Below are 25,912 nucleotides of genomic sequence, written 5' to 3'. Positions count from 1 at the left end.
TTTTTGTTTTGTCCCTGCAAAGTTCGGTAACTAAGGGTGGCTCAAACCCCACTCTCCAAATTTTGCTCTTTACTTTCAACAGACAATAAAGTGGGAACTCTGACACTCCTTTGGAAAAATGTGTCTTACAGTATAATTGTATACACTATAATAGTCTTTCTCTCTCTCTCTCTCTCATTAGCCAAGGCATGACGAACAACAGCAGCTCATCTTCAGCATTCTCCATCTCTTATAATGATAACTAACTATAGATCAGTCCCAATGGTAGCCCATATTTCTGGAACAAATCACGAACCCTTCACAACACAAAGCAGCTGATCAATGCAAAGTAAATCAAATAGCACTGCCCCTTCCATCTTCTCTCAAATCATCCATCTTATTCATTACAAAAATATTCTTTTTTATCCCTGAAAAATCTGACTCAATGTAAGAAGAGAGGCAAAGAGAGAAAAGAAGCAAATGCAGCTAAAATTAACATTGCAAAATGGCATCATTGTATTGGTCCATGGAGCTGGATGCACTGAGACAGGGCCGCCCAAAATGGTACAGTACTGAAAAGGCACAATCATAGACTCCTAGTATAACTGAGTTCAAGGCCTTGCTCAATGCAGGAATCAAAATGCAAAGCAGATGTGACAGACGGTTGTCCAAGTTTTTTTTCCTGAATGCCTCCAGTGGGGTTCTATCCACTGGAGTGCTCACACTGGTTCCATTGTCATACTGCTCTAACAGTTAGGACATTTTTTTCCTGGCATTCAGCCTAAATCTGGCTTCCTGTTGCTTGAGCCTATTATTATGTGTCCGACACTATGGGATAACTGAGAACAAATCTTGTTCTATCTTTCAAGTGTTTGAAAAGTACTATACTGTAGTATCTTCCCCCAGTCTTCTTTTCTCAAGCCTACGTCATCAGTAGAACATATCGTATTTTTCCGTGTATAAGACCCTCCCCCAATTTTGACTCTTGCAGCAGCCGGAGGAAGAGGTGGAGGAAGAGGCGAAGGAGCAGCTGCGCTCAGCTGCCCCTCGGGCAGGGGACAAGGCGGTGTTGTGAGCTTGATGTGAGCCCCACGAGTGGTGCTGGAGGAGATGATTGGGCGGCTGCAGTTGCAGTCAATGGGCAGCCACAAAGGGCGTCTGCATGCGTCTGCACCTTCACCTTCGCCTCCTGCTGCCGCTGCCACCCAATTGCCTCCTCCAGCCCTATTCGTCGGCCCACTTTATATCAGCATCCTAAGAAGGCCTTGAGCCTTAAGAGTGTCCACTGTACAAAATTTTCACTGAGGGAGGAAAGTAAAAGTTTGGGCTAAACCCTTTCAGATTTCAGGCAGGAAAGAGCTGATATGACCTTTTTTTTAAAAAAAAAAAATTCTCTCTTTCTTGGAGTGGGAAATTTTGGACTTGATGTTTTTGCCTTTGATTCCCAATAGCCCTACAGTAACTAGTAGGACTAAAGGTAAAGGACTGTGAGATACCCCCACTCAGTAAAGACCAATCATTGATTCTACCTTCACTATTTTCATCTCCCCAAATGAATATTGAGCGCATGCTCCACATGCTCGACGTCCAACAATCCCTAGCCTTCTATATCAACAGAATGAAATCTTTCAGAAAATTACCAAGACTTTTTATCTTGGCCCTCATAAGGGCTCACCTGTGTCTTCACAAACTCTATCCAAGTGGATTGTACAGGCAGTTTCTTTGGCTTATGAACTATCGGGCAAATCAGCCCCAAAACCCCTTACAGCGCACACTACTAGAGCTGTCCGAACATCAACTGCCTTTCAACATGGCATTGACATTTCACATATATGTCACACTCCCACTTGGTCTATTCCATTGACCTTTATCTCCCATTACTGTCTGGACATTCGAGCAAAGAGTGATGCAGCCTTTGGACAAGCTGTCCTAACCTCTTTACTTCAGTGACGTCCCACCAACCGGTAAGTGAGCTTGCTAGTCACCTAACTGTGTGCATTCACAGAGACCACGAATAAGAAAGAGAGGTTACCTACCTGTAACCATGGTTCTTCAAGTGGTCCTCTGTGAATCCACACATCCCGCCCACCCTCCCCTCTGTCCGTCACTTGTTGTCTCAATTTATGTCTGACAGCGGCAGACTTATGGGAACTGAGGAGGTCTTTAGCAGGCGGAGTATGCACTCCATGAGGGAACATCCCACTAATTACATATCATTAAGCTCTGGAAGTTTCCAAGAGTTCCTGTGCAGGCGCAGTATAACCCAATTGTGTGCATTCACAGAGCCCACGAAGAAGAACAAAGAGCATCCAATTGTGTTAAACTGTACTGAATAATGTGAGTGTGTGATGGAACACAGGGAGAGCTATTAATGTCTGCCATTATGTCTTTGCTGAATCTGTTACTGGCTTCCACTCCTTTTGAAAATGCTTCCTCCTTATTCAACAAGCTATGAGATTTGTTTTCAATTATTACTAACCACAGAACTAGAGATATATACACCAAAGCTTTGAAGTACAGTATTACTTGGGGGGTCAGAGCTGAGGCAAGTGGGTTTTGTTAAAATGTTTCTATCTCCACTTCCCCCCAGTCCTCACAATTATTCAAGCAGGTTTTATGGGTTTTTTAACCTTTTGAATGTCTTTAGGTATATATATGTCCCTATGCTTTCCTCTCCCTCTTAAGATCTCCCTCTATAAGCCATGAAAAGACCAGCTTAAAGGTTTAACCTTTAGGCAAAGGAGTGGTTTCTGAGAAGCCCCTGACCAGTCATTCTTCTCTATAGAACAAAACGTTTTTCTTATTTTCTATCAAAAGGGCCAACAAAATTAGATGCTGATGTTGAATGCATTATAGCCATTCACTTGCTATGACCAACACCACGAGATTAATATTCTCCTCGAAATTATACCAGGATTTTTTTTATCAAAACAGATGTTATTGTCTTAGATGTCTATTGAAGGCAAAGGGCATTCCTTTGTCTGTTTTTTTTTTAATAAAAAAGGCAGATGCACTCATCAGCTTGTTTTTCCTAACCAGTTTTCACCACTTGTGAGGCCTTAAAATGAACAAACCACAACTCTTTGTTGAGGGAAGAAAGATTTACATCATCTTGCCTGCCCTCGACTCCCACAAAAAAAAAGACAGCATTCGATCATCAGGCCACACTATAGCTCCAGAATGAATAATTGGTTCAGGAAAGCCTGGTCAATAGCCTCTTTACACACGCACACACTCATGTTCAAACACAGTCACACATAATAAACTAGCATATAGCACAATGTGGAGACACACAAAATAGCTGCTCCATTAATTTTGTATGTGTTTCCAGGACTGCCAGCAGTGCAAAAATCTAGTTAAAGGATATCAACGCTGTCTGCAAAGAATGGGCTTGCATGTAACAGCACACAATCTAATTTAGCTCAATACCACACAATTTTAAAATGCAAGCTGCAGCTGCTGCTCAATAACTTTAGCCTGGAAATGTGTGTGTTCTTCCAAAACAGAACAGATGTTCAGTGCCATTTTGGGGGAACCTTCACTGAATCAGCCTGGCTACTGCCACCAGCAGCTCAGCCTTTCTGAACAAACACATGAAGTGCAGAATGTCAATTTCCATAAGAGAAGCACAGGACAGACAGAAACCAAGGGAAATTGGGGCAAATGTATAACTGAGGCATTACAGAAAAGCAAATAATGTAGCATAAATGGAGGGGCAGGGAATAGAACTCCCATGACTTCTTGGCAAGCAGGCTGGAAGATTAAGGGGACTTTGGGTCCACAAAATAATTTTGCTAAATTGTGCACACAGATATGGTTGGAAAGCTCCAAGGTGCCCAAGAAAGTAACACTGGCACTCAAAATATATCTAACTTGCTTGCTTACCACTGCTTAGATCTAGAATTTTAGAATTTCACTCTGGATTCCTATTTTAATTTATTCATTCTATTATCTTAAAAGGGGGAATCTTTCCCCCAGAGATGATCATGGCAGTTGTCTCTGTTTCTTCATCACATTCTGTACTTCTTAAATGCTGCTCACAGGAAATGCAGTCTGTATATATAAAATTTCTTTCTGGCTCCTAAAATTATTTTCTTGTTTGGCAGGCAAAACAGACTGTCCTGGAATAAGCAGAGCCATCCTAACAGCAGTCTTGTAAATTAACGCCACACAAGCCGCTGGCTGTATCTGCCTGTCTGAACCTGTATTTTTTTTTAACCATTCATAGTGAACAGATGCCCTTAAAAAAAGTGAGGGGAAGACTAAGGAAGAGAAGGAGCACACAAAATCTTCTCTAGTTTTTTAAATTCTCCTCAAAAATGCAGAGGCACCACATCTTTGATTTGCAAATTTAGACGACAACGATTACAATGATGTCACCGACCAACAAATTCTATTTACCAAATCACAATTCCTTTTTCAATATTCTATAACTCTTGTTAACTGTGAGATATTATCGGTCACCAGTTCTGAAAACTAAATGCAAATTGAGAAAAATACAGTCAGCCGTACGACCTGTGCTAATGGACAGGCAGACTATTATTACAGACTTTAGGGTTAATTAAGATCAGTCTTCCGGAGCATGCTTTCAGGAGAGACGTCTACTACATAACTGCCCTATCACAGGACTTCAGAAGAAATTCACGTGATGACATCTTGCACTTGTAACAGTCTGCTTTCCTATTGCTTCTTCTCTCTTTTTCCTAATCCTCAAATATATATTAAGGAAAGAAATAGGCAGCTGCTGGACAATTCCTTTTGTGATAACAGTCAGGAGCTCACCATTGCCAATCCCCCAAAATCAGAATGCCAGGCTGCAAACTAGGGGGTGGACATCGTCTTGTAAGTTGCAGTCACAAAACAAAACGAAAACATTCCCAGAAGCCCCTTCCAGCAAAGGAGTTCTGGAATTATATCCCCAAAAAGTAAGTTTTCTCCAAGCTGTACAACAGATCATCTATCTCAGGATCTCTCAAAAAAGAGGTTCCTTCCAGGCTCACTATATCAGATCCGTTTATGTCGAGATGCCAGAAATTGAATTCAGGACATTTAATGAGCAGACTACGTGTTCTACCATTCTCTCAAAATTGTCACCAATAGCTGATTTTTTCCCCACGTGAAAAATCTGTCATATCTTGGCTGTCCAAAACCTTGCAGACTTTACAGATGCCAACAAAAAGAACTGAGATTTTAAAGGACTTTAAAGAAACATTTAACTAAAAGAGACTGTGACTTATTATTACAAAACTCCATGCTGTCAGCCGTTCAAGCTGTTCCCAGACTGACAATTACATCCCATTATACCAAGTTTCCTGCCTCTGGCATTCAGATATTTTATATATGTAACAGATGGAGCATGTGTCCTAGCTCTAGAAAGAACTACTGTGCCATTTGTACTGAATTTCTGTACTTCTGAAACATGTACAGAATTTGGCAAAAGTACGTTTTTAAAAAAAATATGTTTGCAGAGGAAGTATAGCTTTAAAGAGCCAAGTGGGTCTAAGAAGCCAGAAAATATTCCAAATATAGTGGCAGTGGGATTAATTATTGCTTGCACAAGAGTGAAGCAATAGATATTGTGCAACAGCCCAACACAGCTTTCCATAAAGTAACTCAAAATATAAGGGTGCCTTCAAACACAAAATCTGCTCTTGTTCTGTACCAAATCTGAAAAAGTTTGGATAAAGAGTTTTTGAGTTATAATATTTTTAAAGTAAAACTGTTTCCCCCTCCTTCAGAGATAGGTGACCCTAAACACTCACAGATTTAAAATTGTTGTTGTTGTTGTTTAGTCATTTAGTCAGCTTATGTAAATTGAAAAGACAAATCTTGCTTACCTTGAAAGAGAATGGTTGGCCCCATCCCCTTTTTTATTTGGAAAGAATCCAGGCTACAGGGACTGAAATGCTGATCCTCAAAAAGCCCCTTCAAAAGGGTATAACAGTGACTTTGAAATACACTGAGCATGTGTGGAACCCTTCTCTGCCCACTACCATTCACACTTGTTGAAAACCAACCCTGAAAATCACTTTGTAATTTGGGTGAGAAGTGGTTTACTGATGAAAAAAGTAGTAAGTTTGTGGGATTTTCTATTGTGTTGTATCATTTTGTGAATGGTTGTGAGCAGAAGAGGTTATCCTGCAAACCGTAGGTTCTTAATCTGTGGGCCCCCGGGGGCATCAATTCCTCACAAGGACTACGCAAAGACTACACAAAACATTATGATCATTTGCAGTTAAAATAGGATGAATGAATGAATGAATGAATGAATTAAAGCAAAAAAGAAAAAGAAACACAGAACAAAATTTTAATTTCCTTTGCTTGTTTGTATAAAACTTGGTTTTTCTAGCTTACCACCTATATTAAAAACAAACAGAAATAAATATCAGTTATGAAAATAACTGTTTAATAGCAAATAACTGTTTGATATTTCTGCACACTGTGAGAGGATGCAATTGAATGCTGCTAAGTGGCTGAGAGACAGCACATAACATTTTTTGCTACTGCACAGTCAGAAGCCACAGAAAGAGAGAGTCAGAGTTAAACAGTGTCTGTGTGAAGGAGTGCTCAGACAGACTTTGGGATCATGTTTCTTCTTCAATTTCTGCTAATAAAACTGGTTATTCTAGGGTAAAGTGACTTTTCAATATTATCACAATGAATTTTGTAACAATACATTTTGGCTGAGCCTCAGAATGGATCGCTGGCTGAATCTGAAACATAAAAGAACTGATGCTCTTGATGAGGGTGCATCCTGTTCAAAGCAAAATGAAGCTGCTGCTTCCACTTATCTTTAGAAGTGTCACTGTTACAGCAAGGAACATTTGTCAATGAGACCGTTTATGAGAAACTTTAAATAAATATTTGATGCACTTTAAGGTTTTAAATCTCGGTGATCCGTGGCAACAAAAGATATTTAAAGTCTGTGGTAAAGAAAAGGTTAAGAACTGTTGTAGACCATCTGGACTGCTGCCATTGGTATTGTCAACATTCAGGTTGTCCTTTTCTATACCAAGTAAAACTTGGTATCCTTTTTCCTGCTGGCAACATCGGCATGATATAGTGCAGCATTATTGGGCCATTTCCTAGCTTTTTGAATTATGGGTACAGAATCACAATATCCCACATTCATAAACCAAAAGTTTTTTAAGAGTTAAAAATTAATATTCATCCTTAACAATGAGTAATCTTTAACAGCAGCCTTTTAAGTGACTCACCACTCAGTTTTATAGCACTATGTTAATAACTAACATTTTAATCAGAGGTTCTCAGCCTGTTAACCTGAAACACACTATGTGCTGCATCGATCACATCCACGTGTACAAAACAACTTAGTACACAGGAATTACTTTAGAATTCTAATTTATGGCTTGAGAAGTCATGTATCGGCACACTCCAGCTCCCAAATCAGGAAAAGTTGTTGGAAAATTTACTTTTTTAACTGTGTTTGGACTATAGCACTCACTAGCCATGCTGACTAAGAGAGTCTAGATACTAGATTCTAGGAAATTAGCTTTTCCAAGCTGTTGTCAAGAGTGGGCAGAATGCAGATTGTAATCCAATATGGTCCATTGGAAACTTCTCAAGTACTACGTAGTCCTTCATGGTTCTTAAGATTTGTGTGATGAACACAGTTCAATGCAGGAAATCCAAGGTGAGACATCTATAATATGCAATAAAATTCTGTTATGTCAGCAGAAAGCAAAATACATTATTATCAGAACTGTACAGATACAGTAGTAGAATACTTATCCACTGTCTCAGCAAGTGGTCCACACCATCCAAACTTAGTGGCAGTCCACCAGCCAGCATGGGACAGAGTCATGGACAGCACAGGGAAGACGATACATGTCTAATATTCAGTACTTCTTGAGGCTATGATCATGCTCTGCTGGACACGTAACCTTAGATCAGCATCTGTGGCAGAACTGCATACCAGTCCAGGGCCCACCACAACCCACTCCTTTTAATTCAATATGGGGGGGGGGGGAGAAGAAGAAGAAAATGTAAAAGTATCCACTGTCCCAACCCATGTCACCAAGACAGAGCATGGATATGGCCCAACTGGATGAGTAGCACCTCATGGCAGCGTACTACCAACACCATATAAACATCGCTTAGGAACACCATAGCATAAGTGGGAGATCACAAATCTTGGGGCTGTATAATTTGACATCAAGTTGCATAGCATTAGACTTCACAAATGGGCACTCTAGGGCGGCAGACAGTGAGGACCCACAACCTGCTGAGTACAAAGGAACTCTTTGAACAAAACACGCATACCCAGAACACTCTTAACAACCAAGGTGGCCCTTGGTCAGGAAGCCACAGGTTTGAGACTACAAGAGCTAAGCAGGGCTGTTAAGGAGAGGATATTTTAGAGAGCTCTCATTAATGGGGTAGGGGGCAATTCATAAATAGGCAGCAACTTGACAGCATATAACAACAATAATGGTGATGGTTGAAATAAGAGAGTCAACTCTTAGCTGGCTTCAGATGTACATAATGACCACTAGCCATGTCTTGGGCTAGTCCTGCTCTTCAGTGACTAGGACTTTGCAACCCATGTTGTGTTTTTGCCATGAAGTGAAACCCAAGCATGAGTAATAAATAAAGTTCACTGCACGTCATGAAAGAGAGTCCCTATTCTGTGCTGCTCCAGCATTGAAATTATCTCCAAGACTGATGCCAACATTGTATTCTTTTCAGGAAGAGTTAAAAGCTTAAGCTTTTTAAATTGTCCATGCTTTTAAAATTGACTATACAGTAAAAGCAAGCTAAATATTTCTTGTTTATTGCCTATTCATTTCACTGTGATGTTTAATATTTATTGTTGTTTTCAGGTTACATTGATACCTAAAACTCCAAGGACACTCTGTTACAACTCTCAAAGAGTCTGCTGAGGTGAAATGGAGTTGCAAAGGGATATTCAATCCAAGAATGGGCTACATTCATAAACTCCAATGGGCATCCAGAAGACTAAACAGAGGAATATATTATCTGGCCAAGATAAAATGATATCGTGAACAATACAGAAGAGACCCAAAGATGACTAATTCTTTCAAAGACGAGCTCCTTAATAAAGAACCTACTATTTTAGAATGTGAAGTGAAAGCTGCTTTAAATGCACTTGAAATAAATCAATTTCCAGGAGTAGATGGGATATAAAAAGAGCTACTGTAGGATGTGGTTATATACCATGAACTTGCTCCCAATTTATGGCAGCCCTAATACTTAACTGGACTGGATGAATCCCAAGCCAGAATTAAGACTGCCGGAAGAAATATCAACAACCTCAGATATGCAGATGATACCACTCTGATAGCAGAAAGTGCGGAGGCATTAAAGAACCTCTTAATGAAGGTGAAAGAGGAGAGTGCAAAAAAACAGTCTGAAACTCAATATCAAAAAAACTAAGATCATGGCCACTGGCCCCATCACCTCCTGGCAAATAGAAGGGTAAGATATGGAGGCAGTGACAGATTATACTTTCTTGAGTTCCATAATCACTGCAGATGGTGACAGCAGCCATGAAATTAAAAGACGCCTGCTTCTTGGGAGGAAAGTGATGACAAACCTAGACAGTATCTTAAAAAACAGAGACATAACCTTGCCGACAGAAGTATGCATAGTCAAAGCTATGGTTTTTCCAGTAGTGATGTATGGAAGTGATAGCTGGACCATAAAGAAGGCTGACTACCAAAGAATTTATGCTCTGAATTGTGGTGCTGGAGGAGACTCTTGAGAGTCCCCTGAACTGCAAAGAGAACAAACCTATCAATTCTTAAGGAAATCAACCATGAGTGCTCACTGGAAGGACAGATCCTGAAGCTAAGGCCTCAATACTTTGGCCATCTCATGAGAAGACTCCCTGGAAAAGACTCTGATGTTGGGAAAGTGTGAGGGCAAGAGGAGAAGGGGACAACAGAGGATGAGATGGTTGGATAATGTCATCAAAGCTACCAACATGAATGTGACCCAACGAGAGGCAGTGGAAGACAGGAGGGCCTGACATGCTCTGGTCCATGGGGTCACGAAGAGTCGGACATGACTTAACAACAAACAACAACAATACAGTGGTGCCTCGCTTAATGAGCGCACCGTTTAATGACGAATCCGCATAGCAATGTCGCTTTTGCGATGTTTACATATGCAAAAACTTGCATTGCGATGATCGGTAAGCGTTTCGCTTACCGATCTTCGCATTGCGATGTTTTTTTAAACAGCTGATTGACAGTTCCAAAATGGCCACCGCAAGTGTTTTCGTGCCCTGCCCTTGCTTACCGAGGGTGTGAAAATGGCGGCGCTATGGAGGAACTTCGCTGAACAGTGAGTTTGGACCCCATAGGAACGCATTAAACCAAGTTTAATGTGTTCCTATGGTTTTTTCCATTTGTTTAGCGATGTTTCTGCATAGCGACGATTAATCTGGAACGGATTAATGTCGCTATACGGGGCACCACTGTACTTAACTAATGTTATTGTACTTTGGACATATTGTGAGAAGGCCAGACTCACTGGTAAAAACAATAATGCTAGGAAAACTGGAAGGTAGTAGAGGAAAAGGAAGATCTAAATGAGATGAGTTGATTTAATAAAAGAAAGCATAGTTTTCAGGTTGTAAGACCTGAGCAGACCTGTTGACTACAGGCCCTCTTGAAGATCATTAATGTCATGGGTCAGGAATGACCTGGTAGCACACAACAACATATATATTACTAAGTTGATTTTACTTTCTGCTTATACATAGCCAACAGTTGTTTTTGGCAAAATCTGACACCCACACAATCTACTCTTCCTGAATTTTCAAATGCTAAAGCTCAGTTCTGGAAAATCGCACCGTTTGCATCTATCTATTGCCAGAACAGCCAAGACGTTAATGTTACACACCCCACATTTAAACCCAACTTCTAAATGTCGAAACTTCTGTGTTGTAGGTTTATAATGCTGCACTTTTGCATTTTACTTTTGGAATCTGTACTGTATAACTTGAAAGTCAGTGATTTTAGCATACTGTCCTGTCCCAACTACTCAATTGTAAAGCAGTTTTTCTGAACCTGATACCTTCCAAATATTTATGGATATTATACCCATAATGTCTCACCACTGGTTCACACCACCTCAGACAAATGTTGTGATCCAGGACACACAGATAGCATTATGTTAGGAAAGGATGTCTTAGAAAATTCCAAATATGTGTTACAAAAGCCCAAATCCCATGAATGAAGCAAATCCATTATTTCCTCACAGCTAGAAGCTTGTTCTTTATAAAGGCAACGTTCCTGTCCATTGCCCCCCTAATGTACAGAATTCAATAGGGAATTTTTGCCATATTCTGCCATCTGAAGTACAATTCCTTCAGTAAATATCAATTTATTTATTTATTTTATTTTTTAAACTTCTAAACTGCCCACCTGACCAGCGTTCACTCTGGATGGTGTACAACAACAGACACTATACACATACAATTCATATTACCTGTGTAGACTCAAATTATTTGTAGTCTCACTAGGAACAAAAGATAATTCATAGTGCTTTGAGAACAGTGCCTTGTATTTCCCAAACACTATGACTCAGACCCAAGGAAGTCACAGCCTTGAGTTTGCAAGACCTGAGCATCTAACAATAGCGCCCTTTGGAGGTCAGTAATTTATAAGGGCACTGCATGTTGGCTTGAACTTGACAGTATATAACAAGACGACGACAACTCAATTGCTATTTGTACACACAAACAGAGAGACTTGCTTCAGTAGCTACTGCCTATGTAGAACATCTAGAGTCTAGGCACTATCTCGTGCAATGAGTACCTACTTAATGCGATTAATGCTACTTCAGTAGCAGGTCATACTGGAGAGTTCTGACTGAATGCAATCCACCTGGACCGGGTAAGTGGGGCTCATCAACCTTGGAAGGCAGCCCATCTAGGAGAAGGAAAGCTCCAATTTCAAACCTCCACTGCCTTGTGGCTATATCCACTCATAGAAAAGGCTTCAGGAGTTAACCTCGAGGCAAAATCCAGAGCCGGAGTCCTGGAGGAAGTTCGTGTCGTTCTAGCAACTCCTGCGACATTGCTGTAACCAGTTGTATTGGCTCTTGCCTTTCCATTGGACTATTTCAGTGACGTGGAGAGGAGGGATTTGCTGCTTGGGTAACAGCCTATCCTCCATATTATTCTACCCAGGCTTCGTGCTCTGGAGAGGACACTCATACAGAGCGCGTTACCATGGTATTTCGAGACTGAAGGATGCCTAAGAAGCTGTATGGATATTCTCCTGGATGCTGTTAGTATTTATTTATTTTCTTTTTCTCTCTTCTTTTGTATGTTTTTGTTTTGTTTTGAATCACCATATTGTTGTATGCATTGCTATGTAGAGTCAGTGGGATTTTTAAGTTTTAATTTGTAAACCGCTCAAAGTAGTTCTTGCACCAATGGGACAGTATATAAAACAAAACATCAACCAATTCAAAATACAGTAAAAGGTAAAGGCTAGAATTTCCAGTTATTGGTAAGAAGATTTGGTGTTTGGTGAAGACAGGGCAAGCTTTTTTTTTTCCAGTGGTTCCTCTTGAACTCCTTCCCAAGGGAAACCAGGCTATCCCACTGTCATCCTCCCAGCAGGAAAACGATTTTTTTTATCTGAGCAAATTCTGGACCTGCTGTTCACCAAGGGAGCACTATCCTTTTTTTTTTTTTTTTTTTTAAATCCTTTCACTCCAGTTGTAATAATACAATCACTGGTTTAATTATACTTTAATATCATAAGATAGGGCAAAATTCAACTGAAATTCTACACCAGCATAACGTAACTGGAGTAAATCTAATTAGAAAACTGTGATAAGAAGAGAGCATAGGCATTTGTTCTTGAACGCCAATTCACAAGATTCATCGTACAACAGCAAATACTTACACTAACTTCTTAGCGACTTGATTACCGTATTTTTCGCACCATAGGATGCACTTTTTTCCCACAAAACGGGGGGGGGGGTTGGAAAGTCTGTGCGTCTTATGGAGCGAAGAAAACAGATTATATTTTCCTGTTTTCTTCTCCTAAAAAATTGGTGCGTTTTATAGAAAGGTGTGTCTTATGGAGCGAAAAATACGGTACATTAACCTACAGCAATTTGCCAATGAGATTTATGCCAAGTGTATTATGCTGGTGGGCATAACTAACAGGATTTTGGCCACTGTCTTGGCACTGTCAGTTTTTTTAATAATGCTGTGAAATGCCCTGGATCCCAGTCTGGTAAGAAAAGCAGGCTGTCAAATGAACAATTTTTTAAAAATGTAATCCTATGTCGGCAAATGTAATCCTGAATAGTGGCACTGTTACCACCCTTAGTTCCTGTATCTCCTGATCTTTAACTATAGCACAGCCTTCAAGCCCTCAAGGCAGACACCTGAAGAATATTCAGAGAAGCCAGTAATGGCTCACGCTTTGTAGCTTCATTTGCCTTCTTTTTCTTGATCTAGTCTGAGAACCTTTTCAGCTGAGGAATGGGGGTAAAATGTTTTAAATAAAGCCCTTGTGAAAACCTGTGGCACAGCCCACAGCGTGATGCGACATGACTGCTTGTCACGCACAGAAGCATCCACCAACAGTCTATTCTGTGCCCTTGATCAGGCCGACCCATGGTCCTCCCTGTAGATTCATCATTCTTCTCAGCCGACTTTGAAACCCTGGTAGCTCAACTGGACTGCACAAAATTATCCCATAGCAGGAATGCATGCCCAGGAACTAGTCAGAATATATAGTCAACACTGAATCCAGCAATGGTCCTGAAAGGTCTGGTGGCTGCTGTGGCATTCATGGACTCATCTTTAGGCAGTCAGAGAGAAAATAACGTACACCCTGGAATCACTATGTGTAACAGTATTGGTCAGAAGGATTTACTGGTATATCACAGAGAGTTTCAAACTCCTAATTGTTTAACAGCAGGGTGGGGGAAATGGTCCTCGTCCTCCATTCTAAATAAACCTGATGAGAAGGGAGAAAGCTAGGGGTGACCCCAGTGTGTGAAAAGATGATCAGTTCAGTTCTGCTACAAGAAACAAAAGTCTGGGTGGACCACATGCTTAGGAGCACCCTAACCCTAACTTTGCCCCTCAATTCCACAAGAATATTCCAATTCTTAAGCCACTATTTGGCTTCACTTCATGGATCTAAGTGGACACATATATACACATTCACACACTCCTGAGATCTATCTACCCTGACAGGCAGAACTGAAGTACTGTACTATTAACTGATTGTTTGCATTGCTTCATAGTTTAGTCACCCTAGATCAGAAATTACTCGAGGGGCAAATTGGCTTCTTCAGATCTCCAAAGTGCTAATGCCAGAAGGCGTTACAGGTAGCTCTTAGCAAAGGGCTGCAGAACGGGCTTTTCAAGGAGTATAGATTTTCCTGTCTTGTGGCTGCTACGCTGATGAAAGAGCAGACTGGGGCTGCTCTTTAACTCTGCATTGCTCCTATAAGACCAAGAAGCTGCCGTGGCTAGGAGCGCCCTTTGCCCAGCTTTGGGAAGTGAGCCAGTCACGCTTCACTTTGGGGAAGATAGATTTTGCCACAGCAATTCATGACTGAACGGCCTCTTGATTAAAGTGCGAAGAGCTTCACTACGGAGAACTGCCCTTGAAAAGTGTTTGGAAGTGACAGCGAAGGCAAAATGCAGATGGCCACCCTGGTTCTCATGTACATGTAACAGGCTGGGTACCACTGGGCCCTGAACCAATTGCACCAGTTAATGATTTGTTTCGAAGCCAAACACAAGGTGCTTGTGCTGACAGACCATAGGCAGCTTCCATCCATAAGGCCTTCCCTATGAGCCGAGGCCTTGTTGAGACTCTAAAAGACGAGGCTACTAACCCTATGGCAGGACTTTCTCTGAAACAGCATCCCAGGTGCGGAATTCCCTTCCAAGGACAGTCCAGATGCCCCCCCACACCCTTGATGGGCAGTCAAAATGCTATTATTCCCTCCGGGCTTCAAAACTGTTGTACTGCAATAGATTTTATTATACATTGCTTCAGTGAGCTCAGGTGGACAGAAAGACAAAATAAACCGCAACACTTGCTAAAACTGGCCTTGATGGCACAACCAGAAATTATTCCCCAAGTGAATCTGGTTGTCCTGTGGAATTTTCTGTTTTGGGATGAAATTCTGAATTGCAACCTCGGGTCACTGGGAAAGTACTTACACACTTTCAGATCAAAGAAATATAATAACTTTCAAATCATACACAATGTTCTGTTGGAAACCGCCCAGAGTAGTGGCATGTGACTATATGGCGCGGTAATGAATTGACATGAAATGAAATAATAAATTAAGCAACCTGTCCAAAATGGTATCAGACTCCAGAAAAAAACTACTTCAGCTCCCACTTCATCATGCTTGACTCATCATGCATGGGTGTCAAGGAACTATTTCATTCTCAATCCATTCGCTGTGTGTTGTCTGTGCCTTCAAGTCAGAACTGACTTACGGTGACTCGAATAAGACTTTTAAGGTACTGTAAATAAGACATTTAAGGAGTGGGTTTTGCCAGTTCTGCCACCCACCACCACCACCACTGAGTTTCCACAGCTGAATGGGGATTCGAACCCGAGTCTCCTGAGTTCTAGTCTGCCACTCTACCCACTACATCTCACTGCATATGCATGAGTGCATTATTACTCAGAAATAATTAAACTGGTGTTAACACTGAGCATTCCAGGAAAGAACTCAGCCAAGATCACCTGCAGCATCTCAGCTGATGGAGTTACAGTAGGTGCTTACCTTCCTGTGTGGCCCTAAACAACTCTACCACAGCATCACCAGAAGGAGGGAACCACTTCTGAATATTTTATATCTGGAAACTCCTAGGAGGGTTGCCATAAGTCTAAACCTTTATGACAGCATAAAGCTTAATTGTTAGTAATAATAAAGGTTGCTTTAACTTTAAAGATTACCATAGAAGTAATACAAGCAGCAGAGGGCAATGTACGGGTATATGTAGTTGCTCCCATGGATACACATTACAGCCAAAATTTGTTGCATAACTACACAAATGTCATTAACATTTGAGGCTAATTGCCCCAAGATAAGAAATAGCCATACACACTATGGAGAAATGCCTGGGATTTTAAAAAGTATATACAAGACAGCAAAGATGACCTTGTTAAGGCAGCCTGCTTCAGGCAGCAAATCTTGTGGTTTTATCAAGGCAGCAAGTTGTCACGTATTTAGTTTATCATTATTTCAGACACAGTGGATGCTATCTGGACTTTCTGACATTGGGGGAAAGGGGTGTTGTTTTTTACCTATTGGAAACAACTTTTTCCTCTAGTAGCCTCCTTATCCTTAAGCAAATCTATTTCCATGTGCAGTACATGTTGACTGGCACAGATCTGATTTGGGATTTCCTTTACATAAAATAAATTATGTAAACCAATTTCTAATGTCCTAAAACTTTTTGATTGACTGGCACAGATTTGATTTGGGATTTCCTTTACATAAAATAATGTAAACCAATTTCTAATGTCCTAAAACTTTTTCACTGATATAAGGTCTTCATCCTAAAGTTATACTAACGGATGCATGGGTTTATAATTTCAAGATCAATAGAACAGTGGAAAAGAAAGTGAAACATACATATTTGCTTAAGGCAGTTTATTTGCAAGGATGAAAATATGAAACATTTTCAGGAACCAACAATGAACTACAATCCCTACTAAAAATAGGCTTGGCTTTTTATCTCAGTCAAGGATCCTTTGCACTCCCTTTCTGTAATACTACCAGCCAAAAAAGAGGAATGTCTTAACCTGCCACCAGAGCATATCGCTTCACACTGAGGAAGCCCACAAGGTTTGGCCGCCTGCATCATCCAACTGGACTTGAAAAGCCCATACCAACTCTTCTTAAAATACATTTTCTCTTCCCTGGTGAGGTCCTGATTACCTGCCCCTAAGAGATCCCACACTTCATCCATTCCTGCAAAGTAGGTACAGCCAAATCCCTTCTTTCTTCCTCATCACAGAAGGAGGCTAGTTAACCAGTATGGCAGCTCAGTCTTTATGAAGGCATCGATTCCAGCAATTAACCCATCCTTCTAGAGCAACCCACACAGAAACTTTAGGAACCCTAAACATGTTTACAGAGAACTTGTAAGGTTTTCTTCCGTGGGGCTTCTTACCAAGCAGGGGAGCAAGCACTCCTAGTGATGCTCTCTTTCAAAAACGTGCGTGTGCATATCTAGGCTCCCTGCTCTAAAGCCATTAACAAGGGTCGATCACCCCATGCTGGTCATTATCGTGGGCTAAAAAGAGGGAACTGAATTCCTCTGAGGGTCTTCAGCCACCCCCGACTTCAGAAGGAGCGCCCGATGGCAGGGAAGGCAGTCAACCACGGCCACAAGAGGGAGGAGAAGGATGCCTTCCCAAATGGGGAGCTCGGGGCGCCCGTTTAGAAGAAAGCCAGCCAGCTTAACCTACAACTTCTCCTTGCAAAATGAAATTTTAAAAAAGGAAAATCAAAAGGCACCCCCCCGTCTCCGTTTTTCTTGACTGTCTATCCCCTCCGTTCTTGCCCTCCCTTTTCTCCGTGGTGGTGGTGGTAGCAATGGTAGGGACCCCCTCGCCTCCAATATATGGCCACCTTCCCCCATTTCCGACACTTCTTCCCCTAATCTCCCCCTCCCCACAACCGGGAAATGCAAACCCCGCACGCGGACACTCCCTGGCCCCATCCAGCTCTTCAAAAGGACCCAGGCGTTCTTGGTCCCTTGGCCGCCTTTTCCCCATCACCCCGGGACAGTAAGAAATGCAGGCGCCCCGAAGGGCCACCCCCCGCACATCTCCGTTGGCCTCAGACCTTCTCCGGGCTCTTGTCCCCCACCCCTGCTTCCCGCCATTTTAAGCCCCGAGCAGCACAGCTACTCACGCAGGATTCCCCCGCCGCTTTTTCGGGGAAGGTCCTTCGTCACCCTGCCTCTCAATCGCTCTCTCCCCGCGCCCTTCGCTACTGGGGCGAGGAGCAAAGGGTGGCGGCGGCGGCGGGGCTGGTAGTGGTGGTAGTAGTAGCAGGAGGACCAGCGGGGACAACCGAGCCAGAATCCGGCTGCATCTCTGGCTCCTCCCCGGCACCGCCTCCGGAACCTGCTTTGCTCGCTCTCTCCGCCATTGCGCCTGCTGGGAGAGGGTGGGGAGGGGAAAGGCCGGCCGTGCTCAGGAAGGGCGGGCTCTGGGATGGGGCGGGAAGCGGAGCGCAAAGCTCCTCAGCTGGGGTGAGGGGAGGTTGCCCCCTTCTCCCAGCCGAGGGAACAGGGGCCTTAGGCATCGCCAGGCATGCCAGACCTTGGCTGCAGTCAGGCTTTCATCGCTTGCCAATCCTTAGCAATAATGAACCTCGCTGTTCTTGTGTGAACGCTAGAAAGCTGAAGCGCATCCCGTTTAAAGCTAGTCAGGTTGTTGTTGTTGTCGTTTAGTCCCGTGGACCAGAGCACGCCAGGCCCTCCTGTCTTCCACTGCCTCCCGGAGTTGGGTCAAATTCATGTTGGTAGCTTCGATAGGCAGGTTACTCCACACTAATTTACTGATCATCATTATTACCACCATCTTAGAACTGCAGAGCTGGAATCACTGAGTCCGGGCCCCCTCTCAAGGAGGCACAGTGGGGAATCGAACTCCCAACTTCTGGCTCCGCAGCCAGAGACCTAAGCCACTGACCAATAGGATTTACTTTTATGTAGGAGAAGCACAGACACCTAGTGGTGTGTTGGTTATAAAGTAATGGACTAGGACCCCATCATCATCATCATAGGCATCCTTTAGTCTCGAGAGACTATGGTAACATGCTCTGTATCAAGAAGTGTCCTCTCCAGAGCATGAAGCCTGGGTAAAGTAGTATGGAGGATAGGCTGTTACCCAAGCAGCAAATCCCATTACTGTACTAAACATCCTTGCAACAATGTATATACTTTGGAACCTCTTGCTGGTAAGCCTGTTCCATGCATGCTCAGTTAATTACAAAGTCACAGTTTTTCCCTTTTGAAAGGCTTTTTTTGAGGATTAATATTTCATTCCCTACAGCCTGGTTTCTTTCCAAATAAAAAAGGGGACAGAACTAACCATTCTCTTCCAAGATAACCAAGAATGGTTTTTTCAATTTATGTTTAGGGTCACCTTGCCTAAACTTCCCCAAATTTGGCACAGATCAAGAGTCAGTCTGTTTGCTACATGTGTACCAAATGTGGTGCTGATCCAAACTCCAGCTTCATAATTGTAATTTTTTGTTGGGGCTGCCTCAGTTTTTAGAATTGCCTTGTAGACTGTTGATTAGCTCTGCTTCACAATAATTCACAGCTATTAAATGAACTTTTTATGAAGTTTAATGAGTAGCAGCAACTGAAAAAGCCTCATTTTGATTTATTTTGTGATTGATTGGCTTTATTGATCAGTAATTACAATTAATCCAGATTTGCAAAAAAGCTATTTGGCCTGTCCCTAATATGTGTTTTTATTAGCCAAGAGATGTGCCTGTTTTGGTGTGGAAGATGGGGATGTATGGGTTTCAGACTTTACCCAGATTTGGCCCTTTTTATTATTTTACCTCACCTCTTGCAGCTACAGCCCTGTATGCATAGGAATGGGGTTAACAGTTCTACCATTCCCATGTCTCCATGGCAGAGCTGGGCAGATGGCCCCAGGCCTATGGTGGGACTTTAGAAATGGCAGTCAAGGAAGAGGAGGCAATGGCAGGAAAAGGTAGGGAGATGACAGGGGCAGTAAGAAGGGAGCATGGGGTTTCAGGATGGGTTGTTCATCAATCGCAAATGAACTGACAACTCGATTCATGGCTCATTCAGCTTCAGGCCTTCAGGGTAAATGTGCAAAGTTCACTTGTGGAGACTCAAAGCCAGCATTTGGGGAGACAGGATGTTACATTTAACATAACTGCCTTATAATAGACCACAGTTGTCCAGGAGATGCATATACACCTGCATTTGTTATGGTACCATGTGTGACCCCAGGAAATGCCTGGGCTTCAATTCTCTGCTGCTGTGCGACAAATACATCTATGTTCTACAGGGAGCATTTTAAAAATTCTGAAACTGAAACAAAGGTGTGTGGGGGGAAGGGAGAACCTCTAAGTAAGTTCTGACAGATCAGATTTTTTTTAATTTTCTACAAAAATTAAAACAAAATTCTCCTTGACTCCCAGACATGGATATTGCTAGGGATAGCTGTTTGCCAAAACCATTCTACAAGCTGCTGATTTTTGTTGTTTAGTTGTTAAGTCATGTCTGACTCTTTGTGACCCCATGGAGCAGAGCACACCAGGCCCTCCTGTCTTCCACTGCTTCCCAAAGTTGGGTCAAATTCATGTTGGTTGCTTTGATGACACTGTCCATCCATCTCGTCCTCTGTTGTTCCCTTCTCCTCTCGCCTTCACTCTTTCCCAACATCAAGGTCTTTTCCAGGGAGATTTATCTTCTCATGAGATGGCAAAAGTATTGAAGCCTCAGCTTTAAGATCTGTCCTACCAGTGAGCACTCAGGGTTGATTTCCTTCAGAGTGGAGCAAGCTGCTAATACAAACAACTAACAGTAGGATTCCCCTAGTAATATGGCATGACTTGGCTGCTTCATCAGATATATCCTGATCATATAGGATCAGGATAAAGTGGGGCGTCTTTCCAGAGCCCTCTTCATCCATCCTATTCTGGGCTTGGTCCTAAAAAAACTATTGCTAACAATGGGCGATTAGGTGGCAAACAAGCACAATTTCTGATAATGCACAACATTGTACCTGATAATCAGCCTTCGCTTACAGTCTCCTGGTTTTGTGGTAGTGAGAGTCAAAATGAGGATCCTCAACTATGGTCTTAAAAACCGTTTCCTTTTTTTCTTTTTCAATATAATTAAGTATGCAGGCTTGGATGGTTACATACTCTGGATAGTTTATTGGGCAGCATGTATTTGGCTCCTCTACCTGAGTCAGCCTTTGGGGTTTGGCTCTATCCTATTCACTGAACGACTGTCTTCTGCTTGGTTCTGTACTTGGTCAACCTTGGGATTCTCAGATAAAACAAGTAGATCTCACTGGCCTTACATCAACCCATTCCTATTTGAGGTTGCTAGGAGTGTCATCATTTGCAAAGAATTACATCTGTGATTTCTGTTATTATGTCGGTTTATATTTAGATGATGATCATGCCCTATCCAGTAAGGTCATTTAAATTTGGTCTTTTGAATTCTGCTTGTGTTCATAAATATGCAGATTGCAATTGAATATTAGCTGTGTTAATAAGCCTAAGAATAATTTTAATCATCAGCTATTTCTGCACATTCCTTTATATTATAGTCCAAAATCTTATTTCTGTTGCTTTCTTCTCTTCTTCCTCTTTTCAAGCCAGATTCAGATGCTCAAAATGGAATCACTGCTTCTTTCAAAGGGATAATTAACATGCATTTCTGATAATGCTGTTTCCTATCCTAAAAAAATAATAATCAAAAATCAAAAGCCAAACCATGCCAATCAGCTCAATTATTTTAGCCCACACAAATTTATTAGGTTTCTTCACTAGTAATCTTCTCTTTATTCAGTAAATGGTCTGGGCATTTCATTCAAAAGAATGCATGCTTTTTTTCAGTGTCTTTAAAAAAAATGGAACAATTACCTAACTGAATAAGTTTATAGCATCAAAACAGGACAAGGTATGCCACAAGATATTTTACTGGTTTCAAAACCCAGACCTGTGCATGTTTATATACACATAATCTCTACAGTGTATGATGAGACCTATTTTTTAAATAAGAACATATGCATATTATTGTGGGTTGGTTGGTTGGCTAGCTCAGCTTGGTTGGGAGTGCAGTTCCCCACTATGCATCCAAGAAAAGTCATCCTGTGTGGTCTTGGGCAAGCTCCTCAGTCCTACAGTGTTCCTAGGAAAAGGGAATGGTAAACTACTTTTGAGTATTCTGTACCTAGAAAACCCTGAAAAGGGTCTCTGTAAGTCAAAATTTACTTGATGTCACACAATTATTGATTTTTTCCCCCCTTGTGGCCGAAGAGACGCTTCTGGAGGTAAACTCCCTAGTAGAGATGGAGAATTCGCATTTGTAGACAAATACAAAGCCACAGGTGGCTGGCCCAATTAACAGCCAACCCCAGGAGCCTCTGTACGAGCATCATCTCCAGCATCCTAATCATGGCAACAGCCCAGCTGCCGCAGCCCTGCCTCCCTGCTCGCCTAGCCACTCTGCAGCTGAGCAGGGAGACTTGTCCACCAGCCCCCTTGCTGGAGCGGCCAGGAAGGCAGGGCTTTCTGCCTTTCAGCTGGGCTACTGGCACAATTGGGGCGCTGAAGATGACATCGGCCACACACGTCACACGGGCTTTCTATGAATACAATGCCCCATCTCTGCTCCTACGTGAATTACACTTTACAGAATGCTGCCTTTGAGACACTGACTTTCAACCTTTTCCCTAACATTCTAAATTTACTTTCTAAAACCTCACACCTAAATGCTATACCATGAGAACTGGCTCCACCCCAGCCTATACACTAGGCTATTCAGATGATACATTGTGTGCACACCTTTGCATAAGGAATTCACTGTGTTGTCTTACAAACTCTCTATGTATAACAAAAACATTGTGGCATCTTTTAAGACTAAAAATCAATGTGAGATCAAAGTTTCTACAGCTACTACCTCTTGCCTCTAAAAACATGTTTTCAATGCAAGAAGGCACCTCCAAGATAATGCCCTTCTTCCTTTCAGTAATGCCCTCTCTTTCCAAGACTTGATGTCTGAATCAGTAACTGTGCTGCACCCTGGAAAAGAGGTGCTGAAACCCCATATTTGGATGTTCCCATCCAATATCTCTGCTTCTCTTTGCTGCTCCAGATTAGCGATGTAAATTTGAAGCAACAATGCTACTCCAAGAGTGAGGAACATACTGCATCACACATTGCACCCAGCATTCCACCCAAAAAAATAACTATACAATGCACTGGAGAGGTCTCACATCCTCAAGTTCTACTTACATCTCTGTTTTTCAATTATTTTGCTTACTAGGAAAGCTAAGATTTACCATCAGAAAGTCAGAACAATGCCCTGGCCTCCTTGCTTATGTATAAAGCTTATCCGTAACTTTCTCATGGACTGTCTTGCTCGGCCAGGAAGACTCTCACAATTGTAGTCTTGTAATGCTGAGTGCTCACTGGAAGGAGAGATCCTGAAGCTGAGGCTCCAACACTTGGGCCATCTCAGCAGAGGAGAAGACTCCCTGGAAAAGACCCTGATGTTGGGAAAGAGTGAAGGCAAGAGGAGAAGGGGACGACAGAGGGCAAGATGGTTGGACAGTGTCATCGAAGCAACCAACATGACTTTGACCCAACTCTGGGAGTCAGTGGAAGACAGGAGGGCCTGGCGTGCTCTGGTCCATGGGGTCACGAAGAGTCGGACACGACTAAACAACAAAAACAAATGCTGAAAAGAAGAATTTGCTAAGCAACTTAAATGGGCATGTTGGAATTCTTTTTTTTAAATATTTTTTTATTTATAACTATAACAAAAACAAATCATATACATAAAACATATACACTTACAACACAATAACAGTGTTCCCCACCACCATATACGGGACCTCTTGCCATATTCTTCTTTTTCTTCTTCTTCTCATTCTTCTTCTTCTATTGTCCTCCTCTCCAGAACTGCATAGATTCTTGATTTGGAGCTCTCCCTTTTCCCCTTATTAACACATATTCCAAAAATTTGCCCCATATTACATAAAAATTGTTCTTTTTCAACTCTCCTTTCTTCATCTTTAAATTACAAGTTAATTTATCATTTAATGCTATATTCCATATTTCTCTATACCATTCTTCAATTTGTAATTCAGTCTTTAATTTCCACTGTCTAGCAATAATCAATCTAGCTGCTGTTATTAGATTAGTTATCAATTCTTTAATCATTTTGTCATATTCCACGTTCTCATATATTGATAACAAAGCAATCTCAGCTTTACATTCTATATCTTTTCCACAGATACAACTTAATTATTTGAAAATTTGTTTCCAAAAACTTTGTACCTTTTCACATTCCCACCACATATGAAATATGTACCAACTTCTTTCTCACATTTCCAACAGACATTCGGATGACTGGTGTTAATTTTGTTTAATTTTACCGGTGTTAAATACCATCTTAAACGAAGTTTAAAAAATTTTTCTTTTATTCTTACTGACATAAATCTTAAAACACTCATTTTCCATATCCTCCTCCATTCTTCTTCATTTATTCTTTTCCCAATATCTTGTTCCCACACCAATTTCAATCCTTCTTTCTCACATTCTTCTTCCTCTAAATTAAGAAGTGAATAAATTTTACTCACTGTACCTTTTACTGAGTCAGTCATCTGAATGTCCTCATATGAGAATAGAAGTTGCTCAAATTTTGTGTGTTCTCTACCTTTATTATATTTATTTGCCCATTCCTTAGTCCATCTTTCCAGTTGTAAATAGTTCAACCATGAGATAGTCTTGTTTTGAAATACTTGTTTCATTTGGTCTATCGATCTCATTTTATACAGCCAATCTTTCTGTCTAATCACTTTTTCTTCTTTAAATAAATCCATATACACCTTCATATTGGTAGGAAAATCTTCTATTTCTGTCACTAATCCAAATGGAGAGTATGATGAACATAAATTCTTTTTATACTTATACCATATATTTAACAGTGTCTTTAAAAAAGGATTATTTTGTCTTTCTTACCTTTAGCAAATAAATATTTTTCTATATTTCCTTGTAATTCTGATGATTCCATTTCCCACCAAATTAACCTTTCCGGATTATATATAATTTCACCAATAAACCTCAGTTGGTTAGCTAAATCAGTGGTTCTTAACCTTTTTGAAAGAAACGCCCCCTTGAGCCATTGAGGAAGTTATCATCGCCCCCCTCCCCGCAGTGATGATAGCTTTCTTATTTATTTATTTATTTATTTATTTATTTATTTATTTATTTATTTATTTATTTATTTATTTATTTATGACACTTAAATCCAATGACCCCTGAAAACAAAATTCAATTGCAAGAAAATGAAATGCCCCCCAAAAGTAACATTTTATGATTTAGTTGCAAGTGAATTTTAAGACGCAAAAAGAAATATAAAAAGGGCATGAAACAAACCGCAATGCAGGAACTAAAAATTTCAAGACGAAAACTCTGAAACTAAATTAAGATAGGAGGAAAATATATATTCATGCACATTGTAAAAAGGCTGCAGCCATCTTCACAGGTTTGGCTTGCTCCAGCGCCCCCTACCGCCCCCCTTCTGCTCCAGCGCCCCCACGCCGCCCCTTTTCATTCTACCGCCCCCCTGAAAAATGAAATCGCCCCCTGGGGGGCATTATCGCCCACGTTAAGAACCACTGAGCTAAATAATAGTTTCTTATATTTGGTAAACCTATACCACCTTTGTTTGTTGTTTTATACCAATACTTTTTATTTATTCTAGATTTCTTCCCTTCATTACAATATTTGTTAACTATTCCTTGCCAATATTTCAAATCATCCTCTGTGCCCAGCTCTCAAAAATACAGCATGCAGAAAGGTCACGAACTCTACCCAACCACAAGGTCAAGGGGATCACCACCATCAACCACAGTGACAATCCCCTTATCACAACAATACACACACAACAAAACACACTAATCACCCATCCACAGAAAACAATACACCCACAACAATACACACTAATCATCCCATCTCACAGCCAGAAATACTCCACGCCCTAGCCAAACTACACAAGAGCACAGTTTGCTGTCCTCTGAAGATGCCGGTCACAGAGACTGGCGAAACATTAGGAAAAACCACCTTCAGAACACGGCCAAGAAGCCCGAAAAACCCACAACATCCATCAGTCTATTTTTTCTTATTTTGT

At 41.4% G+C, this 25,912-nt stretch overlaps 1 protein-coding gene across 2 annotated transcripts in view; it reads right to left on the bottom strand.

The window, feature by feature from the left end:
- KCTD6 (potassium channel tetramerization domain containing 6) overlaps positions 1-18,162 on the bottom strand; it is a 48,346-nt gene extending 30,184 nt beyond the window's left edge. The window contains exon 1 of one of the 2 annotated variants that reach the window (XM_078388810.1): positions 17,899-18,162. The gene's annotated coding sequence lies outside the window, so the exon portion shown is untranslated. The remainder of the gene's footprint in view (positions 1-17,898) is intronic. The other variant, XM_072989318.2, reaches the window with a different exon arrangement.
- Positions 18,163-25,912: the final 7,750 nt, after the last annotated feature.

The sequence above is a fragment of the Pogona vitticeps genome, chromosome 2 (assembly GCF_051106095.1).
Source record: "Pogona vitticeps strain Pit_001003342236 chromosome 2, PviZW2.1, whole genome shotgun sequence".
Classification (NCBI taxonomy): Eukaryota; Metazoa; Chordata; class Lepidosauria; order Squamata; family Agamidae; genus Pogona; species Pogona vitticeps.
The sequence above is the reverse complement of the archived record's forward strand: the minus strand, read 5'-3'. Positions and strand labels throughout refer to the sequence as shown.